Source organism: Balaenoptera borealis (assembly GCF_965194805.1).
Source record: "Balaenoptera borealis genome assembly, chromosome: 12".
In the NCBI taxonomy this organism is placed as follows: domain Eukaryota; kingdom Metazoa; phylum Chordata; class Mammalia; order Artiodactyla; family Balaenopteridae; genus Balaenoptera; species Balaenoptera borealis.
The window spans coordinates 28302322-28314408 of record NC_138869.1 but is presented as its reverse complement, the minus strand read 5'-3'; the positions used below and the strand labels follow the sequence as shown (position 1 = coordinate 28314408).

The window sequence follows — 12087 nt, the reverse complement described above, 5'->3', positions numbered from 1 at the left end:
ATTCCTACCTGCCAGAACTGATTGTTAATATTGTCTACTTCAAGCCTTTTTAAATGGATGGATGGGTGGATGAGTGGATGGCTGGCTGCCCGGGCAAATAGCTAGACAGAAAGACAGGTCGGCTTCAAAATTAATGATAAAAGCAACTTCTTCAGGTAAGGGACAAGTCACTCTTTGGAACTAATTTATTCATTCACCAAATATGCCTTGAATTAGAACTCAACAATATGGTAGTCACTAAGAATCCTATGGGGCACAAGACAATGGTATAATATTGCTCCAAGTGTTCCAATAGAGATAAGCAGAGAGTATTATGGGGACCTAGCAAGAGGGAGCTAAATCCCTGTCCTACAGACACCAGGGGTGCCTTCCTTCACAGGTGGCAAATGTCTACCGCACCAGGTGAGTGACATCAATGAGCTGTGGGGCCTGAAAGCCTGGTATTAAGGGATTCAGCCACTCCTCACTCACAACCAACTGCCCCCACCCACTGCCAGCCCTTCCAACCCTGCTGAAAGCAGGAAATAAAGGCTTTCAGTGAGTAGGTAGCCAGGGCGAGGTCACAAAGGCCCAGGTAAGTCATGTCAAATTAGAACCAATGGACAGGTTTTCAAACAAGGAAGTGAGGTCATCAGATTCCACTTCATCAGCATCACTCCAGCTTCCTGTGGTAAATGGGTCAGAAGGGGATGATGGGGGGGTCTAAAGTTTCACTTCAGGGATTACTGAAAACACATACCCACCCACGCATACCATTAGCCTATGAAACCATCCTCATTAGGCCTCCTAATATTAGATTCTGTATTCCTTTACAATTTTCTAACTTAAAAAGAAAGACTCAGGGTAAACAAGAGTGCTTTCAAAAGTTCTCCAGTTTTCTTTTCCACTTTGTGCCAATGGCTTCAGGCCACATCTTCTCACTACGGTCCCAAAGTGTTTAAATCGCGGGTTGACAATGAAAAGAGCAATGATCCTCTCCATGGCCTCCAAGAAGACTTATAATGGTTTTCTTGTGCTAGTTTAACCAAAGCCTCTGATAGGAAGGTATACTCAGTACACACACGTACCTCTGTGTGTACACACACGTACCTCTGTGTATACACACACACACCAAACCAGCAACCCATATTCACATTTCTGCCAGGACACAACATGGATCACCTTCCACTGGGGGTGCCTTTTATGTTTTTATGATCACGAACTGACAACGACACTAATGACTGATAATAACACTAATAATATTTTCTGAGTGCCAGGCATTGCACAAGGTACATTTCGTACATGACCCTAATATTTAATCCTCGCCTGAATCCTAGGAGGTTAGTGCAATTACCATCCCACTGTACAGGGACAGACAGCAATGCTTAGAGAGCTTAATGAGCTGGCCGACAGGTTACCCACCCAGTAAATTAAGATGCTGAGATCTGAACCTGGAGAGCCTGACTCCAACCCCTGTAATTCTCAAAGCCACACCCACCGTATCAAGTACAAGAACAACAGAGGCTGATCTACAAAGGCTTCTGTTGTTATGTGTCAATAACAAAAACAAGAGCAACAACAGGCATGACTTATGGGGCATCAGGGACCAGGTCAAACATTTTACATAATCTCATTTAATTTTAAGAGATGATTCTCAGAATCCCTATGCTCATGTTTTGAGACAATGCATGCATTTTTTTTTCCTTTTACAAAAATCCAACACACCCCAGAACACGTTTCTCATTCAATAATTCCTTTTCTATAGAGAGCAAATAAGGGCTTTGAACCCTGACGCATCAGAATGTGATGTGGGGCTGCACCAGGAATTTGTCCAAACGTTGGCAAATTCTATGGTCTCTGAGCCACTTTGTCCTCATCCATGAAATGAAAGTTCAGTCTTTTTTCCAGAACTCTTCAGAGGATGACATAAAATACCACATGTGAGTGAATGTGTGTGTGCAATGCCTGGGACCTGGCAGGATAAGTGCACAGCAGGGGGCCATGTCCTTATTCAAGCGAAGACCTGCATCCAAACTGCCTCCTGTGTTCTCACCCTTTTAATGAATTCCATTCTACACAAATAGTCTAGATTCCTTATCAGACTTCACCTGGATTCTGCTGAGTCGGTAAACTTCTCTGTCCCTGCATCTACAAAACCCTATAGCATTTGTCACACAATCAATACAGAAAACAGACTTAAGAAGCTGCTGTTAATTGAGGAAACCTGCTGATCGACAATATGTCCTGGAAATGTTTGTAAACAAACTCAGAAACATCTGCCCACAAACAAGCCTGAAAACAGATGCGAAATTTAGCTTTTGAAGGGGGTAAATAGAAGGTAGGGTGAAATAAGCCTTATCTTGTCGTCGATCTCTGGGAAAAAGAATCCTATCTGCTTTCTATCTACAAAGGTATCTGCACAGAGTCCGAATGCTAGATACTTATAAGAATACAAACAGGAGTCATGAACATGCTCTCATTTTCCTGAGATCACGTGTTAAAATAAATATCTTTGTTCCCGTGGTGATAATATTCATAGCCTAGTGTAAAGAAGTTCCACCCTCTCAAAATCCATTCATTCATTCAACTGTATATCAAGTTCCTACTATGTGCCTGGTACCATTATACACAATGAGGAAACAGTCAAGAAGATCCCGAAGAGCTTGTCCATCCAGTTGTTTATATTCCACCATCCCACTTCTAAGTCAACCAAGAAAAATGTTTCTGAAGCAAACCTAGTTTCTGCCAGTATTTTAAAACGCTAAAAAACATTTCCACTACTTTCATTAAGACTTTTGTGAAAAATGAGTATTTTTCCCCTGTCCCTAGGGGAAGAAAATTTTCATTTTCTTCTGTTGGTTCTCTAATCTTGAGTGGGATACATTTTAGTAGAAGAAAAGAAACTCTGGGGAGAATTCATTTACACGTAGGAAAGATACATATTCACCAAGACTCCACTATTGTGTGCAAGCTTTGTCCTTCTACTTCTTAAAAAATGAGACTTCACCCTCCTTCATTAGAATTCTAGTAAGGGGATGCACTTGAGTTTTGTGGGGTTTTTTTTTTTAACAACTCTTTCAAATTGTTCATTATATTACAAATCAGTTTTGAGGAGAGGTCAAAAGCATCTTGAGTATCTATCCACTGACAGAGAAAAGAAGGAGAGCTAACTTTGTTTTGTCTGTCTGTCTGTTTGTTTGTTGGCCACAATGCGCAGCTTGTGAGATTTTAGTTCCCTGACCAGGGACTGAACCCTAGCCCTTGGCAATGAGAGCTCCGAGTCCTAACCACGGGACAGCCAGGGAAGTCCCAGGAGAGCAAACTTTGGAAAACGCTTACAATAGTTTGTTCATGGGCAGGTTACCTGCACTTAACTAAGTGTCAGAATTAAACAACCTGCATCAGAGAATTTCAGACCAGAGGAAGGGGATAGAATCATAGACCGTCCAGCCCAGTGTCTCCCAAAATACACCCCACAGAACTAGTTTGCATGGGTCAGATGATGGGACTCTGCCGGTCAAACTTGACTGGTCAAACCCTCTGGGCTCAGAGGGCCCAGAAGAATGACTGGCATACAGTGAGTGCTCAAGAACTACAAGCTGAATGAATGAAACGGACGAGTCAGCGCAACCAGGAATGGGATGAATGGCACTCGGTCTTGAATGAATGTGACTGATTAGGACAAAATCTTATGTAGTTGATAGTATGGATGCAAAGGCTCCAAAGGTACGGAAAAAATACTTATGAAAGAACATTAAATCAAAGGAAGTAGATGTAGAATTTACTGTACTACAGGAGTTTAACTTCAGTAATAAGAAAGACTATCAGGAAACATGTTAACAATATAGAAAGTAAGAAAAATGTGCCCAAGTATTAACAGTGAAATCTCTGAGGGGTAGGACTATGGCTGATTTATTTTTTAACGTCTTAAAAATTGTGATAAAAACGTGTGTGTGTGTGTGTGTGTGTAAAAAAACCATTAAATTAGCTATTTTTAAGTATATAATTGAGTGGCATTAATTATACCCAAAATGTTGTGCAACCATCACTACTATCTATTTCCGAAACTTTTTCAATCGTATCTCAGTAAGACTGGGGGAAAAAAACTTAGTCATCACCTCAAACAAAAATTCTGTAATTATTAAGCAATAATTCCAATCGCCTCCTCCCACCCCTGGTAACCTCGAGTCCAGTTTCTGTCTCTATAAATTCTAAAGAATTCATTTAAGTGGATCATCTAATACTGGTCCCTTTGTGTCTGGGGACAATTAGCTTATTTCAATTAGCATAACGGTTTCAAGCTTCCTCTTCAACTGATATGTTTTAAAAATTTATCTTTGTATATTTGAATTTTTTTTTCAGTGGAAATGTTATATACAGGAAATCATCAGGCTTCGTGGTTTAATAATGAGTGATAAACAGTGAAGCAGAAGAGAAAAGGGAAGTCACCCCAAGCAGGAAGAATATAGCAGGCGCGGGGCAGAGGGGAGACAGTCTCCACAACGATGTGGGGAGCAGTGGTCAGTAACCAGCCTAACGGAGAGCAGATGCAAGCCAGAGTACCCTGCAGAGCCCTTACGTCCAGACCCACTCCACTGACAAAAGCACAGAGCTTATTACTTACAACTGAAGCCCTACTTTTGTAGGCGAGTGTATTTCGCATGATTTGGCAGGTTACAAACGAACACAAGAAGACGGCATCTGTCAGGTTCCTTAGGAAACCAGGCAGAACGAAATATAATTCCTTACCTGAAAAACATGAACACATAACACATATTAAAATTCAATTGGTATAACTAACTGTATGTCTTTCTTAGTCGTTTAAGCCACATGTTTAATCGATTATTTTTCTTCTCATGGAAGGCTGGCAATGACAAGGGGATATTGAAATCTTAATTTAAAGCACATTGTTCCCACAAATTCAAGATTGTTTTGATGGAAACATTCCCATCTACGAGGTATATTTGATAAGTGTTCCTAACACAAATATATGAAACCACTGCATCAAACATAACTCAGAGTTGGCAGCAAGTATTAACAGGGCAATTAGTCATTTCCAGGACACGATAATCACATCATCAAATGAACCCTCCACTCGCACTCGAAATCCCATCTAACCCCTGAATTCACGCATTCACTAGTTGAATATCCATCCATTCACTCAGCACAACATTTATTGAACACAAACTATGTCCACTGATGATCCACAGAGAAAAAGCATGATACCAGCGATCAAGGACTTTAGATGCTAATGGAGAAATAAATGATGTTCAAGCCTCTTCCCTCTTTACTAGTAAATTCCTAAAAAATAACTGTATTCGCTCTTACTTCTTCTGCCTAGTCAATCATTGGTGCAGTAAGTATAATCAGAACATGTGTGTTAGGAATACACAACAGTGAACAAAAGCCCCAGTCCCTGCCCTCAGGGACCTTATAGTCTAGTAGCAAATACAGATGTTCTAATATAAGTGTGTGTGATGGAATGGTAGAACACAGAGATGCAGTATGAGGTGAGAGAAGGCCTCTTTGATGACACACGTCTAAACTAAGACCTAAAGAATTAACAGGACTTAAAGGAAGCATCATTTAGGTGGATGCAAGTGGTTCTCAAAGTGTGATCAGGGGACCCATGAGAATTCCTAAGATCCCTTCAGAGGATCTATAAGCTCAAACCCATTTCCTAATAATACTAACGTTTATGCCCTTTACACTCACTTTTTTCACAAGTGTACAGCAGTGTTTTCCAGAGGCTATGTGACTAGTGGCATCACAACACAATGAAGGCAGAAGCAATTATGAGACACCAACTGTCTTCTATTAAATCAGACCAGGAAGAGATTGGCAAAAATATAAAGGAATGTTACATTTTTTTAATTTCTCAGTTTCAACTTCTATAAAGGTGACTACATAAGAAACAAGGCATTTTTGCATTCGCAAATATATTTATGAGTTGAAAGGAGTAAACTATGGACTTCAATTAAATAATATATTGATATTGGTTCATCAATGGTAACAAAAATATACAACACATGAGGTTATTAATAAGAGAAACTATGGGTGAAGGGGAAAAGGATATTGGGAACTCTATATATTTTCTGTGCAATTTTTCTGTAAACCCAAAGCTGCTCTTAAAAACTGAAGTCTACTGAAAAGAGAGAGACTTACACCATATACAAAAATAAACTCAAAATGGATAAAAGACCTAAATGTAATACTGGAAGTCATAAAACTCCTAGAAGAAAAACATAGGCAGAACAAACACTCTTTGACATAAATTGTAGCAATTTTTAAAAAAATCTGTCTCCTAAAGCAAAGGAAACAAAAATGAAAATAAACAAATGGGACCTAATTAAACTTAAAAGCTTTGGCACAGCAAAGGACTTCACAGGCAAAACAAAAAGACAACCTAAGGAATGGGAGAAAACATTTGCAAATGATATGACCGATAAGGAGTTAATATTCAAAATATATAAACAGCTCATACAACTCAATATCAAAAAGACAAACAACCTGATTAAAAAATGGACAGAAGACCTAAATATTCATTTTTCCAAAGAAGACATACAGATGGCCAACAGGCATATGAAAAGATGTTCAACACCATTAATCATCAGAGAAATGCAGATCAAAACTACAAAGAGATATCAGCTCACACCTATCAGAATGACTATCATCAAAAGACCACAAATAACAAATGCTGGAGAGGGTGTGGAGAAAAGGGAACCCCTGGGCACTGTTGGTGGGAATGGAAATTGGTGCAGCCACTATGGAGAACAGTACGGAGGTTCTTCAAAAAACTAAAAACAGAACTACCATATGATCCAGTAATTCCACTGCTGGGTATATATCTAAAGAAAACAAAAACACTAGTTTGGAAATATACGTGAACCCTAATGTTCACAGCAGCATTATTTACAATAGCCAAGATACGGAAACAACCTAAGTTTTCATCAACAGATGAACAGATAAAGAAAATGTTACACACACACATATACACACATGTACACACATTCTATAGAATATTACTCAGCTATTAAAAAAATGAAATTTCACCATTTGCAACAACGTGGATGGACCTAGAGGATATTATGCTCAGTGAAGTAAGTCACAGAAAGACAATTACTGTATGTTATCACTTACATGCAGAATCTTAAAAATAAAACAAACTAGTGAATATAACAAAAAAGAAACAGACTCACAGATACAGAAAACAAACTAGAGGTTACCAGTGGGGAGAGGAAAGGGGGAATGGGCAAGACAGGGGTAGAGGACTTACAGGTAGAAACTATTATGCATAAAATAGATAAGCAACAAGGACTGGGACTTCCCTGGTGGTGCAGTGGTTAAGAATCCGCCTGCCAATGCAGGAGACACGGGTTCAATCCCTGGTCCGGGAAGATCCCACATGCCGCAGAGCAACTACTGAGCTTACTAAGCCCATGCGCCAAAACTATTGAGCCTGCACGCTAGAGCCCGCGAGCCACAACTACTGAAGCCCGCGCACCTACAGCCCATGCTCCACAACAACAGAAGCCACCGCAATGAGAAGCCCGCGCACCGCAACGAAGAGTAGCCCCCGCTCGCCGCAACTAGAGAAAAGCCCGCACACAGTAACGAAGATGCAACGCAGCCAAAAAAAAAAAAAAAAAAAAAAAAGATAAGCAACAAGGACATATTGTACAGCACAGGGAATGGAGCCAGTATTTTATCATACCGATAAATGGAGTATAATCTATAAACATTTGAATCACTATGTTGTACCCCTGAAACTAATATTGTAAATCAATTATACTTTAAACAAGAAAGCTGGGGGGGAGATAAAGAGTGCTGAGATCAAAAGGTTTGAGAGGGCTTCCCTGGTGGCGCAGTGGTTGAGAATCTGCCTGCCAATGCAGGGGACACGGGTTCGAGCCTTGGTCTGGGAAGATCCCACATGCCGCGGAGCAACTAGGCCCGTGAGCCACAATTACTGAGCCTGCGCGTCTGGAGCTTGTGCTCGGCAACAAGGGAGGCCACGACGGTAAGAGGCCTGCGCACCGCGATGAGGAGTGGCCCCCGCTCGCCCCAACTAGGGAAAGCCCTCGCACAGAAACGAAGACCCAACACAGCCAAAAATACATATAAATAAATAAATAAATAAATTTAAAAAAAAAAAAAAAAGGTTGGAGAGCCACTGACTTATGAAAAAGCAGAATTGAAGCTACTGAGGGAGATGGACAGAGACACCTGTGAGCAGACTGTTAGGCAACCAGGATGAGAGAAGCTGGTCACCAGAACGAAGGCGTGGCCCTGAAGAAAGCTGTCCGACAAGATAAATGCTTCCTGGAGGAGATGTTGTCAAACCTGACGCCTGGGTGACAAGTAGTATTTGGCCAGGCTAGGAATAAGGGATGAAAGGCACAACCGTGTTGACACTGGGGGGAACACATGTGCAAAAAGGCAGAAGCAACTCAGGATCTCAAAGCAGCCCTGAGAAAGGGGGCTAAACCAGAGGCTGGAGAAGACAGAGGAGTGATGACGGTGGTCGTGATGGCAGCCTCAACTAGGCCGGCCAGCAGCAGCTTGAGAGAAGAAGATCGCTTCTGAGATATTTTGGAATAGCATTGATGGGACTCTGGGAGTGACAAGATGCACAGAATTAAAGATAGGAAACACAGCACAGATAGCCAGTTCTCTCTAGTGGAAGAGCTCATGGGTGTCTAAGACTTGGTCACACAAGAGTGGAAGGCAGTCAGTGGCAGCCAGCAAACCCTAGCAGAGGTGGTGATGAAGATTAAAGAAAACCCAATGCCTGGAAGTGCCTGATAAATGTGATTAGTGATAGCGGTTGTTAAGACTATTATTGGAGCTCTCCTTATAACTGAACATCAGGACAAAGAAAGATGAATCTGATTCTGTTCTATGTAAAACGTGACCAAAATCAGCTGTTAAACTGTGCTGTGGGCTAATCATCTATTATGTGAGTGAGGTTGAAAGTTATATTCAGGAAGAGCTGATATTACAGAATCAAATGCCGGCCAAGCAAACAAAGGGCAGGCCTCCAGCTATTTTCTGGAATCGTTATTTTAAAATACATGTTTTGTTTGAGCCTCCGCAGGCAAGGTCCAGGTGATACCGACAGAGCATCCTCGTTCCACCTGCTTAATAACCCTGGGGGGAGGATTTAAAGTCAAAATAATGATGCAATGGAAGACGGGTCGGGAAGGCTGCAGCACAAATGAGGAAAATCCAGCCTCCTGGAGGGCAAGGCTCTGGTGAAGGGCAGGCAGAGCAGGATGGGGTCCAGTCGTTGCTGAAGCTTAGATAAACGCCACAAATTAAAATCAGAAGGCTGAAGCCCGCAGGCAAACACGAGAACAAGATGAGTGGGTAATCAGTAAAATGATGGTTGGGGACCATAAAGCAAGCATCCTGTAATTCTGCAAAGCATGCTGATGGAGACGGGGACAGAAATCTGGAGAGCCTATTGATAAAAGGAGTTCATCAGGGAGGTACTCATGTCACAGAGGGGTTGGGAAAATAGGATTTTATAAAAGTGATGAGAAACTGGGATTTATAACCAGAGAGGTAAGAAAGGGATCTTTAATATTGCTTCTCATGTAGAGACGCATCTCCCTCTAAGACAAAATCTGGCATTAACAATCAAATTAACAAATGAAATGAATGAAGAGGATGAACTCATAAATTTTATAAAAGACTCACAACACAGGTCCTCTAAATTGTGATTTATTTAACAAATGCTGGTTTATACACAGTTGGGAAACCTATTCAATGTCATTAGCAACTCTGAGAATCAGACTTAAGTTCAAAATTTGCTATGTAGATTAGACTTTCCCCAAATGTGGCGAAAGGACAGCCTAGCTGTCTCTCACTTGAGATATCTATGGAAAATGCACACTTCAGGGCCCCAATTCAGATCCATTTCACTGGAATCCTTGGGTCACAGGAATGTGAAATTTCCACAAGCTCCCCTAAGGACTTTTACAAACACTGAAATTTGAAAGCCACCAGGGGAAAGCAAGTAGACCTCGAAGGAAGGGCTTTTACATACTCAACTGTTCTCAATCAACACAAGAAATAAAGTAATACTTGGAATTTTTGGAGCTGAAGAAAGAATTTTACAACAGGAGGTATCTTTGGATATTGAAATGAGTTACCAAAGAAGACGCAGCTTGTAAAAATCTCTTGAACCTTCCTTTATATAAGATGCAGTCAGAACGAAATAGTGAATATAACAAAAAAGAAAAAGAGTCACAGATACAGACAACAAACTAGTGGTTACCAGTGGGGAGAGGAAGGAGGGAGGGACAAGACAGGGGTAGAGGATTAAGAGGTAGAAACTACTATGTATAAAATAAATAAATAAGCTACCAGGATATATTGTACAGCAGAGGGAATATAGCCAATGTTTTATAATAAGTATAAATGGAGTATAACTTTAAAAATTGTGAATCACTATATTGTACATCTGAAAATGTAATACTGTAGATCAACTATACCTCCCCCCAAAATGACTCAATGCTAGTTTAAAAAAAAATAAAGATGCAGTGGGCAAGTTGTTTAACCTCTCAGAGCCTCACTTTCTTCATCTTTAAAATGGGGATAAAAAATAATGTAAATCTGTTAAGAGGACTGACCCAGCAAATACATTTACTGTGTACATTTACATTTACTATGCCTGGCACAGAGCAAATGCCTGATGGGTATAAGCTATAATTGTTTGGATGAAATATCTGATTAAAATGGTATAACTAGTTCCTCATTCAGAAGAGAAGAGTGTCAATTACATTTCTACCCTTAGCCCTGAGAGTCTCTGAAGTACAAGTAAGGATCCTTCAGCTGGCAGCTTCTCACAAAGAAAGAAACAAACTGTCCTGCCCCCTGCTGGGCAACAGGATAGTAACAGAGAGAAAAAGAGAAATGAGAGATGTTTGCAGCATGAGAGTCAGGCCAGAGAGGTTTCACTGTGTGGAGGGTCAGCTTCAAAGAGCAAACAGTGTCTCTCTTTGTCTACTTTCATGTCTCTTTTCAATCTCAGATTATGACGTCACGCTGACCTTCGGAGAAAAGGGCGCTGTTCTACACGGTTCCGATAAGCTGCTTTCTAAAAAACACTTCCTAGACACTAGCAGTACTTCTTACCAAGAGGACAAGATGACAATTGTGTCATTTAATAGTGGCCTTAGGAAAGAGACACCGATGACAAAGACAATTTCCAAATGTCACTGAAAAATGGTCTTTGTAAGTATCACTGACTCAAATGTGGACGGTATGTGTGTGCATGTGAATGTGCATACTACATATATTTTTCTCCTTCACTGAAATACAGAAGAATTCTACAGTTAAGTTCATGTAACATTTTTACAGCTTAGAAGAAGACATAACAATAAAAAGACTTGATCACTAACTAATTTTTAAAATTTCCTTTTCTATTTCATTCAGTCTTTTACAAATACAGAATTCCTTATGGAAGAAATTTTTAAAGGTATTTATCTTTAAAGCTGCTTTTTAACGATACTTAAACGTATCTCTAAGATCTGGATTCAGAACTCAGGTTCGGTCCTTTATTATGAGGTCAGGGGGGCTTCCCTGGTGGCGCAGTGGTTGAGAATCTGCCTACCAATGCAGGGGACACGGGTTCGAGCCCTGGTCTGGGAAGATCCCACATGCCGCGGAGCAACTGGGCCCGTGAGCCACAACTACTGAGCCTGCGCGTCTGGAACCTGTGCTCCGCAACAAGAGAGGCCACGATAATGAGAGGCCCGCGCACCGCGATGAAGACTAGCCCCCACTTGCCGCAACTAGAGAAAGCCCTCGCACAGAAACGAAGACCCAACACAGCCAAAAATAAATAAATTAATTAAAAAAAAAAAAAATGAGGTCAGGCAAGTCACTTAATCTCTTTAAGCTCCAATTTTTGTATCCAAGATGAGGAAATGCCTACTTAGTTTTCTTGTGAGGCAAAAAAGAAATAACGTATAGGAAACTGCTTTACAAACGGTAACCAATCACATAAACATAACTTAAAGTCAAAATGAACTATGTAATTAATCCAAAATGGTTGCTCTCAACAAAATCTGAGAAATGATCTGCAAAGGTACAACTGCA

At 40.7% G+C, this 12087-nt stretch overlaps 1 protein-coding gene and 1 long non-coding RNA gene across 24 annotated transcripts in view; one reads left to right on the top strand and one right to left on the bottom strand.

The window, feature by feature from the left end:
• MAGI1 (membrane associated guanylate kinase, WW and PDZ domain containing 1) overlaps positions 1 to 12087 on the bottom strand; it is a 612719-nt gene that overhangs the window by 350095 nt on the left and 250537 nt on the right. The window lies entirely within an intron of this gene.
• On the top strand, positions 4609 to 11856 carry LOC309606979. Its single transcript, XR_014232178.1, has 2 exons — positions 4609 to 7819; positions 8141 to 11856. It is a non-coding gene; the product is annotated as an uncharacterized lncRNA (long non-coding RNA).